General features: G+C 41.9%; 1 protein-coding gene across 1 annotated transcript in view; it reads right to left on the minus strand.

Moving 5' to 3' along the window:
• The window catches only part of cspg5a (chondroitin sulfate proteoglycan 5a), a 51,392-nt gene that overhangs the window by 37,727 nt on the left and 1,293 nt on the right, over positions 1-12,372 (minus strand).

Genomic DNA, 12,372 nt, shown 5'->3' on the forward strand with positions numbered 1-12,372 from the left:
CTTGACTTTTATCCAAATTTTTGGTCGTGTCATTTACACGGAAATCTCGTCATTCCTGTGGAAAACCCAAATATACGACTGTAACAGTGTCCAATAATCCTTTGCTGTTTTTTTTTAGCCACTTGTTGCTGTACCGAGCTAACAGTTAAAGATGAGTTCTGATTAACTGCTATGAGTTGCTGACACACCTCCACACAATGCAGTTTACATGCTACTGCATCCTGTTTTCTTTTTCATTGCTCAGGAAAGAACATCCAGGCTTCTCAACACTGGGATAATGGCATATCCAGATTGGATAAAAATAAGATATGATGTTGATGATCAGAAGCATGTTGCATCGTTACAAAACATCACAACATCCTGTGATACCTCTGCCACAGGTAGATGGTTGCTGAGCTATCAACCTTACAAATAATTCTTATACATGAATGAAACTGCTCAAACATGAACAAACAGCTGAACTCATTACAAAACAATAGTCATACAGAAGCAGCACCATAAAATCATAGCACTCTCAACTCTGCTGTAAAATGACACCTTCAAACTACACCTTCACTGATTACAAATGTTTGAATGATGATTCTTCGTCTCTGTGGTATATTCTCTGAACATCACCAACAAAAGTGAACCTGCACATCTGCCACGGCTCACACACCAAAACTAGAAACACATGAGTGAAACTGTCAGAGGCAGAGGCTGCGAGGAAGTCTTGTAGTGAGGGAAAATATTTGCTGAGACTGGTGACAAGTGTGATCAAGCCTTTCAACACTGTGTAGAGAAACGATCTCCCAGCAGTTGTCACCTTATTTCCACAAATGCTGTAAAATATCGTGGATATAATTTCTGTGACATGAGCCTCAGGTTATTGACAAGACATTCTGAGGCCAGGGCTTTACCATTGCTTCATTGTTGGCATTTACTTGCAGTCCAAAGAGCCAAAATTTGGACGAATATGGGTGTAGCCTGGGTGGAACGAGTGAGCAGAAAACCACCATTCCTGAGGATGAGTCACCTATCATTCAAGCAACCCTCAAATGTTTCACCAGAGAGACTCTCATTACATGAGGTGAAATTCGAACATTAGAATTCTTGTGGAAATCAATTTACAAGAGACACCTTCTCAATCGCTTCAATACAAACTGAATGTTTTCAAGTCATCATCTGTCTGAAACTACATGTATCTGGTGGTACCTCCAGACTGGCTTCAACATTGAGCTGTGACCTGCTTAAAGGTGGTTTTGCTGTTGCTATGCAGCCTATGCTAACATTAACAGCTGTTTATCTATCAAGAGCTTCAGCCATCATTGTGTTTACAAGACAAGAGGTTAGAATACGCTCTCTGAGCAGTGCTACATCTTCATCCTCTCCTGCTGGAGAGCAGACTGTGACGCTACAGTGACTCACTATCACAGAGAGATATTATAAGATGGAGTGGGCCAGGGTTAACTGGTTAGCATGCTAACGTCAGTAGAAGAAAAGATGTGATAGAAATAGGAGCAAAACAAGAGTTAGCATTGGCATTGCTTTTCATCCAGCACTATCATCAGGTCAAAATTAAATTTGTCCAATACTCTGATTTATGTCTGACACCAACAGTGACTCCACATGTCACACATCTCTCAAATAAGGAGCAAATAAAATGTAAAATCTACATATTATATAGCATGAGCTACAGAAGCTGTCTGTCTCATCATGCTATCATTTCTTTTGAAACAGTAGTAAAACATCCACACACATTATTGCATATACACAAACTGAATAAGAACTCAGGCAGTTTACTGTAGGAAACCTCAGTGGTGTCAGTCTGCCAGAGTCTTCACTGAGCATCTCTGGACTGAGCTCCAATTAAGTGGAGTTGTCTCCCTTTCACCGGACTCGTTATCCTAATTGGATTAACGAGGGAGAACCACTTGATGGACAGCTGGTTTGGGAACAGCGTGGCAACTCGGTGGCAGCTCGAGAAAGTAAGCTCTGCATCACACCGGTACACAACAGCTTTGTCTTCTACTAGCTTTGACTCTGTAGTTTTTGTACAAATAGAAGTGACGTGTGTCTGTCAGTCAGACTGGTTTTAAAGTAGAAATGTATTAAAGAATCATCTATGTGAGCCATATTTCTGTGAATTCTAACATGGAAGAAAACAGGAAATGAATCACTTTTATAACAAGGCCATGACCTCCACACATAATGTTCTATTACAACACATGAAAACATCAGTGAGCCAATAAGTGACGCAATGAGACATGATTTTTGTTGTTACAGTCTACAGTTTCAGTAAATGTGACTAAAAGTTGGATTGTTTTTGAATCTAATGAACAAAAAACCCAAATACTTTCTATCCCACTGAAGCCCTCGAGCTTTTCAAGTTATACTGTGCAGTGAGGTTTTAAATAAATTTAAGGTCCCATGTGTTATGAAACTTAATCATCTGATAATTCACAAAAGGCTTGTTTTGGAGAGAGATTACTGCTGGTTAATCGACCACAGTGTTGGAGATAAGATAAAAGGAGTTGGAAAAAGTAGAGAAAGGATAGTAACATGGCCACAATTTCCTCCTTTACAAAACTGTGAGTTTTGTGTAGAATACTGTATACCTCAGGGCCTTTAAAAAACTCTGCTGCTGTTTCTGGTAACGCTGACTTGAATTAAGTTTTGTACAAATTAAAACTCTGTCCAGATAAACAGATTAGTTGCCCAAAAATTCTTTCAGTACCACCCTGGCACCATAAAGTAGTGTCCTGAATTCTCAAAGTGCTTGGAGGCATGTTGACACCTTTAGAAAAGGTTAGATCTGTAGGATGATCTTCAGTATTGATTATATCTGATATCTGATATATTTATTTTACTTTACTTAAACACAGAACTACACAGGTGGAGGGCAACAAATTAACAGCAGCCAGTATTTCCAATCAGTGATCTGTCAAGTAATACAACAATACTGGTGCTTTCAACCATACCACTGAGGTTTGCTGTAAATGAACTGAATACTTTTTCCTTCTCATCCATTCTTCACCCTGGAAACATAAGCTGTTTTAGCAACATTTTACTGGTACCTTAGTTGCTGCTTATGGTTGATAACTGCAGTTGAACTTCATTATTTGTTGCATGCTGAATTTTATCACTGATCTCACCCCACTGGCAGCTTCTTTGAGTCTTTTAAAGAAGATACCAGTTCAGGATTCAATAAAAGACTAAATTAGATTGCAGGGCATGAACTGGCAATTAGGGCTTTAAAAGTGCAAGCTCAGCTAAACCAACAATGGCCAGCGTCTTTTACCCAATTAGAGCCACAGACCTGGCAGACCAGACATCAGCAGGCAGGGTCAGGGTCAGGGTCAGTCAGGACTAGTCGGTCAGGATTCAGACTGAGTCTGGGTCCAGGACAGACCAGCAGAGACCCAAAAACCAACTGAATAAATGGGTCTTTGTTTGTTACCCTCCTAAATTAGATGAGATAATCAAACAGTATTACATAAGGACACTCCTAACACTGCATGTCTGTGAATTTGTTTATGTTTATGACGTGGAGTGTGAGTGTGAGTGTGTGTGTTGTCTCTCTGCCATTATAACCCACTGGCAATTGGGGTGGCTTCCAGCTCCTCTGGTGGAGGGTGTGGATGGTCATTAATGAGAGGAGTTTGGCTTATGTGTGTGTGTGTGTGTGTGTGTGTGTGTGAGTCAGACTGATTGTTTTGGGGGTGATGGTGCCTTAAGGCCAAGTGCTGTAAGCCAGTGTTGGCGGGCCGCCGACCCTCAGGCTTCGCCTTTTGTTTAACCCAGATCAGTTTGGAGAGGGGAAGCCACTAAACCACCCACACACCCGGGGCACTCTGATAGGCAGTGACAGACTGTAAAGAGAAAACTGATTGGTTCTGACAGTTAGGGCCCGCCAGCCAGTTTGGTGACCCAGACAGGGGGGAGAAGGGGAAAGGTTGGACACTGGCTTGCAAACAAACAAAAGCTTACAGGCTCTTGAAGGAACAATAGCCTGTGTTTAATCCTGTTGATGGTGAAATCTCCACAAATATGTTTTAATATCACTTATTACATGACATGTGATATCCCATTACAATACAGTCAGGACAAATAACTGACAACTCACAACTTCTGCACTGAACATTTAACTACTGTCTGAATAATTTCCCTTACAGACCAAGAGAAAAAGGCAAAACGTGATGCCTGCTTTCAATTATGTATCAGTCATAAAGTGCTGTGCTGCCTCTCCAAGTGTGAGTGAAAAAGGTCAGAGATGAAAACAGGTTAAAGTTAGTAAGAGAGGAAAAAACAGCATGTATAATTTCCAGAAGCATTACTATTAATGTTTATAGACTTAAAGCAGATGACAAAAAATCATGTGGACCCTGTCCACATCCAGTCACATCTACAGATGAGCTTTAATTCAACACAAAGCAAATTCTGTACACAGCACATCTGCCAATAAATTCAGTGGAAAGACACACAAGCTAACATGAATTTTTATGAGCTGAAAATGTTTCAATTTGAGCAAAAAGGTAGGAGCGATATTCAGGGAAAATAAAAAGAATAATACCTGCACACAGACTCCAAACCACAAATGCACATGAAGATACAACATATTATCACAACTGAATCTTCAGCTGGGCAAAAATGAATGAACCAAATGAAACAACAACAGAAGCAGCTGCAATTCTGCACCGTCAGACACAGTGTGCACTGACTGACCGAGGTACCTTCTATCTGAAGAGCTTGTCAGAAGAGCCTCTGAAATCTACCCCTGAAAATCAGGCCTGTTTCACTCAGCAACTGGACAGGTGTGCAGGGTTAAGTATGCAGGTATGGTCTGAACCTCTGGTTTTTTCATTGACATAACCACAAGCTGCTGCAGTTTGCACAAACGAACCACTCCAGAGTTCATCTGGGACCAGACCGAGACCACTTCCACTCAAAGGCCTCGGTGCAGTTGTTTTGATCCAGACCCGAGTGTGATTACTGTGTTTACACCTGCCAACATATTGCACAGTGGGGGAAACAAACCAGAGTCAGATATAACTGGACAAAGAGGAGGGGCTGAGAGTTTTTAATCTCACCAGCACAATCTTTAAAGAAAAACTTTCATGTATTAGATTTCGGTGTTTTCTACTTACCACAAAATCATTTTAAAATCTGTTGGTTGTTTGTTTTTTGCAAATTAACTCATACATGTAACAATAATGGAAACACTCGATCTGGCTCAAATGTTAAGTAAACTGTGATCAGTATTGGTTCACATATCTCTTGTTAAGAAACCAAGGAGGAAAAACTACTTCAGTCATTGGTTTCTGTATTTTCTGATAGTGTGTGGACACTAAACACACAGGAGAGAAAATGTTATTAATATTTATAAAAACGGCCGTACTGAGTGGACCACAGATTAGACAAATGAAGCTGAGTGAACGGCGATGAAGCAGAGAGATTGAGAGCCTCTTTAACTCATTCACATTGATTTCAGCTTCAAATACCTGAACCTCCAGAGAAACACACACAGACAAACACACGCGCACACACACCTCGTCCTCTCTTTCCTTGTTCCCACACTCACTCACTCTAATGAATAAGTCATGAGGCTTCTTTATCTTTACTCAACGCTGCTCATTAATATCGATATAAAGAGGAAATGCAGAGGTCCGCGATCGGCTCTAATTGAAAATCTCTGCATCGATTTTTCCACCAGCCTCTCACCCGTCTTTTCTTTCTCTTTCTTATTCACTCTGTCTTTCCATCTCCTCACCTCTTCTTCTTCTCCCACATCTTGATTTCATAAATTTCATTTCTCATCCCTCTCTTCTCTACACCTTCCCTCTCTTTCTACAAGCATTTCTGTCTCTGTCTCCCTTGTCTCTCTTTTCTTTTTCATCCTCCTTCCATCACATAAATCCTTTCCATTTATGACTCCACAGGTGGTGGGATGGAGGAAGGATGTGTTGCCATGGAAACGGTCTCGGCCTCGCTAGAGTTTCTGCGGCGCTGCAAAGCCTGACAAGATCTGCATCCGAGCACGTTAAACACACATTCGAGCACACAGGGACACACACACACACACACACCTAATAATAAAGTGTTTATCTTTGTAGAGCTGTGGCTTTATGAGATTCAAAAATGTGATACTGTGCAATGTGTGTGTGTGTGTGTGTGTGTGTGTGTGTGTGCGTGTGTGAGAGACAGAGAGAGAGAGAGAGAGGCTATCATGCATGAAAGATTCTCACTTTTACATACACACACATACACACAAGCTTTTCCTTTGCCTCTTAACATCCTGATGTTAAAGTGGCCAGTCAAACTGACAGGTGTGTGTGTGTGTGCACTACTAAGTGCATGCATACTGTCTGTGTGCATCCACGCATCTACATTTACACAGTTTTTCTCCCCTGTGACCTGAATTTGAACAGTCAATTAAAATTCAAGTGTGTAAGCATGTATGTGTGTGTGTGTTTTCCGCTCTTACATGAACATGATCTCCCTGTCTTCCTTCTTACAACCTGATTCCTAAGTGTTTAGTCTGACAAAAACTGTTTATAAAAATTCATTTGTCATGTATACGCCGTGCTGTGGTATGTGTTTTATCTATGTGTTTTATCTTTGGACATAAACTGACAAAATGCAATATAAAAAATTAGTAATTATTTGAGAAATCCATTTCAGCTCATATTCTGCTTTTTTCTCTTCTGTTTCTACCACTGTGAACCTAAACTGTGAAGCACAAACCAAATACATCCGCTTGTCTAATTATCTGTCTTCCTGCTGAACCTGGTGTGTTGCCATGACAGGCATGTGTGTGTGTGTTTGTGCATGTGTGTGTGTTCACAGAGGGTTGTGATGTGGTGGACTGAATGCTAATATGACAGTCTGCAGCAGAGGAGGGCTGGGGAGGAACGAGCAGCATGCACAGAGAGGAGAGCTCTCGCACGAGCATGAACTCAATGACTCGCTTCAGGAAGGACACAGTGACACACAGACAGTCTAGCACCCACATAACGCACCAACAAACACACACATTTTAGGGCACATACATGGAAAGGAAACATACTGCAGGACACATGAAGACAGAGACGGGTGCAAGCCTACGCACAAACAAAAATGATATGTTCTTGTTCCATTTTCTGTAGTTTTTCCATCTTTTCTCTTTTCTCTAACACACACACACACACACACACACACACACACACCGCCTACATGAACACACACAAACATGTAAATTTCTGTTGAAGGGCACCCAGAGTTTGAGAACATCGCCAACTCAGCACTGCTAAAAAAAACACACACATACTGTATCCTAATTGTTTCGTCTTTGAGCAGGAAGGACAGAAGCAGCCTGTCACTGTCAGACCGCTCGTGAAACTTTGTCAGGTTGTTTGATGACCTTCTCCACCTGCTGTAAAAACTTTGTATGAGCACCGGCCAAGGACGCCGACAATGACATCCCAAACAACTGTCACACCTGTGAGTCAGAGCCACAGCGAGAAACACCTGGGCGCTGACAAGGACAGCGACGTGGAGGAGAAACACCAGCACACTTCACTTCTTAGATGACACTGCAGAATTTAAATACGGTCTTTTTTGTTTGAAATGTGATATTTAAGGTGGTGCCACCAGAGAGAAATAAGATTTTTAGATTATTTCTTATGCAAATCTTCCAAGAATAAGCAGTTTAACTAAAGATTTTGTTCATGTCTGGGTGGAAAAGCCTGAAAAACATCATTGGCTGTAGCCACTGTTCCTGTTCATTCTGCAGCTCATATACTGAGTGAGTGTTTTACCTGAAACACTGAATTCTTTTACATGCACTCTGAAACCTGGAAAAGCCCTAACTCTGGATTCAAGAAATGTGAACAGCTAGGTGAAAACTTCTTATCAAGGTTTTTTAATCATTGTCTGCCATTGTCAAATAAAATCATTTGGTCAATCAAGAGAATAGGTTCTCTTATTATTTTATAAAACAGATACCTGTATTAACACACACCTGTGACTGCATTACATCAGTTACTGCACCATTCATTTATTCATTCAATGAATGCATAAAAAACCACAAAGATATGACTGAAAGAAACAAAGAGAGCTGATACAGGGGGACACACTGTGTCCTGTCGCTTCACTAGTACCAGCAAAGAGGAGTGTTAACATAACTGAACACTACTTCAATGGCTGCACAGTTAATGGTGATATCCAGATAAATCTAACACAAAACTCGTGTTTCACATTTTAAGCTCATTTCAGAAAATGTTATCACTTTGTTGTATGAGGACATTTGCACCTCAGAGCAGGTTAAAACACAAACAAAGCCCCGCGTACAGCACAGTACACAAACAACACAGTAACACAGAGAGAAGCCGGCAGCTGGTTCGGGTCAAGCCTGTGGCCACCTACGTATGCTAATGTTGGCCTGCGGGCAGATCCAGGTGGGAGGATATTACAAATGAGATTAGGATCACTTAGTTTCCTAACAAAGGGATTTATCTGGATGAGAAACCTAATAACCACCGCTGATCCCAAGTTTGTGCTGCAAAAAAACTTTCTGTCCCAACTCGTTCTCCAGGGAAAAAAACAAGCTTCATCTTATGGTGGTTCAATTCGAAACAGCAAAATCAGAACAACTGGGGACGGCAAGCAAAGATCATCTCCATCATCAGTTACCTGTTCAGTCTATCAAACACCCAAACAACAAAAATAAGGATGAACTGCTTGTGTTGTTTTAACAAATGAACATAAAAATCAAAGACGCTCTATTTACAAATGTGAAATGTGTGTTAACTGTATGTGATTAAACACTTACTATTAGTGTTCTGTAAAGGGACAAATTGATCTATGTGAACTACAATATGGTTAATTGTTGGTTGGTTCAGGTTTGGGAAAGATTGTGGTTTTGTTGATTAAAAAAGCAAGAGAACTGCAGTTACCAGACTCAAACTACTGATTCAAGAAAATGACAAAATGGTTGTCACCGCAGTCTTTCCTTTTACTGTCACTCTGCCAACATGACTGCATGTTACTGCTAATTACTCTGCTAACTGGGGCCGTAATGGCCTCAGCAGTCTGACATGTGCAGTTGCAGTTAATTTTCTGAAGCGTCAGCCATCGTTCCTGACTGCTCTGCTTGTCCATCACTCACTGTCCTAAACAAACAGAGAGGAGACGATGCTGTGCCTAAAATAATAAATCACTTTCCCTGCTTTATGCTGGAGCATCACAACAGAAAGCAAAGCAGTTGTCCTTTATACTACCTGCCTCTGTTGAACAAGATTAATAAAAGTCTTCACTCTCAAACTGTAATTTCTATTTTTTCAAATTAGTTGAGCTACTCCACAATGTTTCCATGTACCCCCAAGCAACTGCACCCGTACCCCCTTGGATACAACTACCCCTGTATGGAAGTCACTGCTGTAACTGTGTGAGGTGACAAACAGCACAACTCTGAAGACAGACTTTCTCTAAAATGCTGCAGTTTCCTTCTGTCATTCAGATTAGAGACAAAACACTGATGTTTGCACAGCACAGCTCTACATCTGCTGGAAATCCAACACACTACACAGCGCATGAAATCATTATGCAGAAATAATGAATACAACACTACAAGTGATTATATCATCTACAAATTATAGCTGGTAATGATGGACTACACCCATTGCCAGTGGCTTCAGACACACACAAACACACATTCGTGCACGGTCGGTAGGCGCCAAGCCACCAGACTTGACAAGAAACATCAGCATGTGCCAAAATCCAACCAACATTTTGAGCCTTAATGAAATTCAAAGCGTGAACACATTATGGCGGCGACATGAACACACTGTTCTGCCAGCCGGTGTCAATGGATGTGTGTGGTTTCCATGGAGACCAAGAGGAGGAAGATGAGAGAGGGGAGAATGAGTGCAAAGCCATTGTTCACCACGTCAATACCCAAAGCTATGGGCGATTTTATGATTGTTGTTGTATACACTGTGATTAAAAAAAAAAAAAAGCTGGAGTGGGTTAGTGGAGTCATGGAGGGAGGATTTGGCTTGAAGACTGACCCACCATACATCAAAGATAATCTGTCGGCTCGCAGATATGTGTCAGCAGGCCAGAGGAGAAAAGAGACCGAGGGAGGAGGATGAAGGGAGAGGAGCATGGGGAGAGGCTGCACATCCAAAAACGACAAACCATTACTCCATCAATCACCTATCTTACCAGTTAAACCGTGCGTGGGGGGAGGGGAGGATGGGAGGGGAGGGGAGAGACGGCAGGCATATATCTGTATTAAACACACTGAAGAAGGAGGAGGATTGCAAATGGCCACCGGAGAAAAAGCGGGACAGGAAATGACTGACGGCATTCTGGTCGGCTGTTGTCAGTTCAGGGCAGTTGGCCTTGGTCGTCTGAGCATCATTCACAGATGTGGGGCAAGCTGCCGCCTCCACACTTCACCGGTGAAGCGAGGAAATGTATGTGTGTGTATGGGTGGGAGGAAGAGGGTTAGCCCAAGGTTGTTTTAAGGCGTCTGCACCAGATCTGCCAACCTCTTTTTGTCAAATATCCACCTGAGTTTGAGCTGATGAGAACTCCCTGCTGCAGCAGCCACGAACAGAGACGAAAATATTCCAAAAGCGGAGTTACAAAACACTTATCTGTGCTCAGATTTGAGTTTAAGACGTTCATATGGTATTTAATTATTTTAATATCCCACAGTAATCCCCGCACACATTAACATCTCCATCTTACAAACACAGTTGTAAGCCATGCTGGTGGCGTAGCTCTACAGATGTCACTGACTGTCACTGATCTAAATTCCTATTGGATGGATTGTCATGAAATTTGCTTCAGACATTCATGTTCCCCTCAGGAGAGCTGGAGAGCTGTGTACAGCCTCACAGTCTTACAAGTCTTGTTATCTTAAAAGATTTCTCAAATCAGCCTGTGCAGTGGGAGAATTTGATCTTTTTCCACTGCAGATGGACTTGTTGTCTTCCACTGCAGCAACCTGCATTATTCTGTCGCATTTCAAAATAGAGAATAAAATACATGTCAAAAAAGCTGATTTGTAGCTGAAATGGATTAAAAAACTCTTACTGGAGGATGTTTTCACAAGTAAAGAAATACACCAGCTGAGATGCCAGCTGGTGTATTTCTGCAGAGCAGCTATGGGCTCTATGGAGGAGTGATGTGCTTTGCTCAAGGGCAGTTCATTAGATAAGACTGGACAGGGGGAGGCTGAACCCTGAACCCTGGTCAACCACAAGGCCAACACTCCCAGACTCTCATCTTTAAGTCTTTGAGAGTATCACTCCATGACATTCCTGAGCAGGATTGTAGTTTGATGCCATGAGGGAGCAGGGCAACCGGCAGAAACTCCAGAAAGCCATTTTTACACTTAACCACCTGCTGGAGGTAGCTTCAGTGTCAAGAAAGCAAACAGGCACATTTCCCAGAATGCAAACTATAAGGGAGGTCGCACAATTATCTCATATTCAAATGTATTGTACAGTCTGCTCTGGCCTTTAAAACTAGTTAGATGCTCTCATATCTGACATTCCTACAAGGCATTAGGGAACAAATCCACCTGTCACAGAACATCAATTTCCATTCAATTTCAGGGGAAAACCTGAGCAAAGGCTGATGACTGAAAACACATAATTTGGTCAGTGTGTTAGAAATGTAGATGTGGCTCAGACGTGCAGCTGACAGGGAACATTGCTCTTGGATGTTCCACTGATGTTCCACAGTTTTTTCCTTTAGAAAGCTTCCAGACGAGCTCCAACAACAAAAACACCATTTTTTGGACTTCACCTTGCAACACACTCACACTCCATGAATTTCAACCAGTGCGGTGAAAAGAATCAACCAGATTATATTAGATTATAACGCCAGACTGATTTCATCTCGTGCACGCTCCTACATTATTAATCTGACAGTATATGTAGCCCGCCATGCGCAATGAATCTCAGACAAAGAGACACTGAAAGCGAGAGAGAAAGAGAGCGAGCCTCCGTGTCTTTTTATGTTTACTCGAGTGTTTTTTTCCCTCTCTGTATCAGAATGTCCGTTCAGATCCCTTCATGAATTATTCATCAGGTCCCCCAGCCCTAATCCTCGCCTTTGTGTCGCTGTGGTGCCAGTGCGCCTCCAGGGATCTGGTGTCCAGCATCGGCTGGACGCTGTCACTGTCACAAATCTCTACAATTTCTGCTTTAATATTCCTACAGTGACTCGCAGTGTGTCTGCTGTACTCGGAGCTGTTGATGTAGTGACCTGATTTTGCTGTGATTGCCTCTGTAATGTCCTGTCCGTGTCTAGAATGAGTTAAATGGTATTTTTAACCCTCTCATGCAATAAAATGACCAACAATGTCTGCAACACACAGCACTGAGCTGAGAGTGACCTTAC

Source organism: Lates calcarifer, linkage group LG15 (genome assembly GCF_001640805.2).
Source record: "Lates calcarifer isolate ASB-BC8 linkage group LG15, TLL_Latcal_v3, whole genome shotgun sequence".
NCBI classification, from domain to species: Eukaryota; Metazoa; Chordata; class Actinopteri; family Centropomidae; genus Lates; species Lates calcarifer.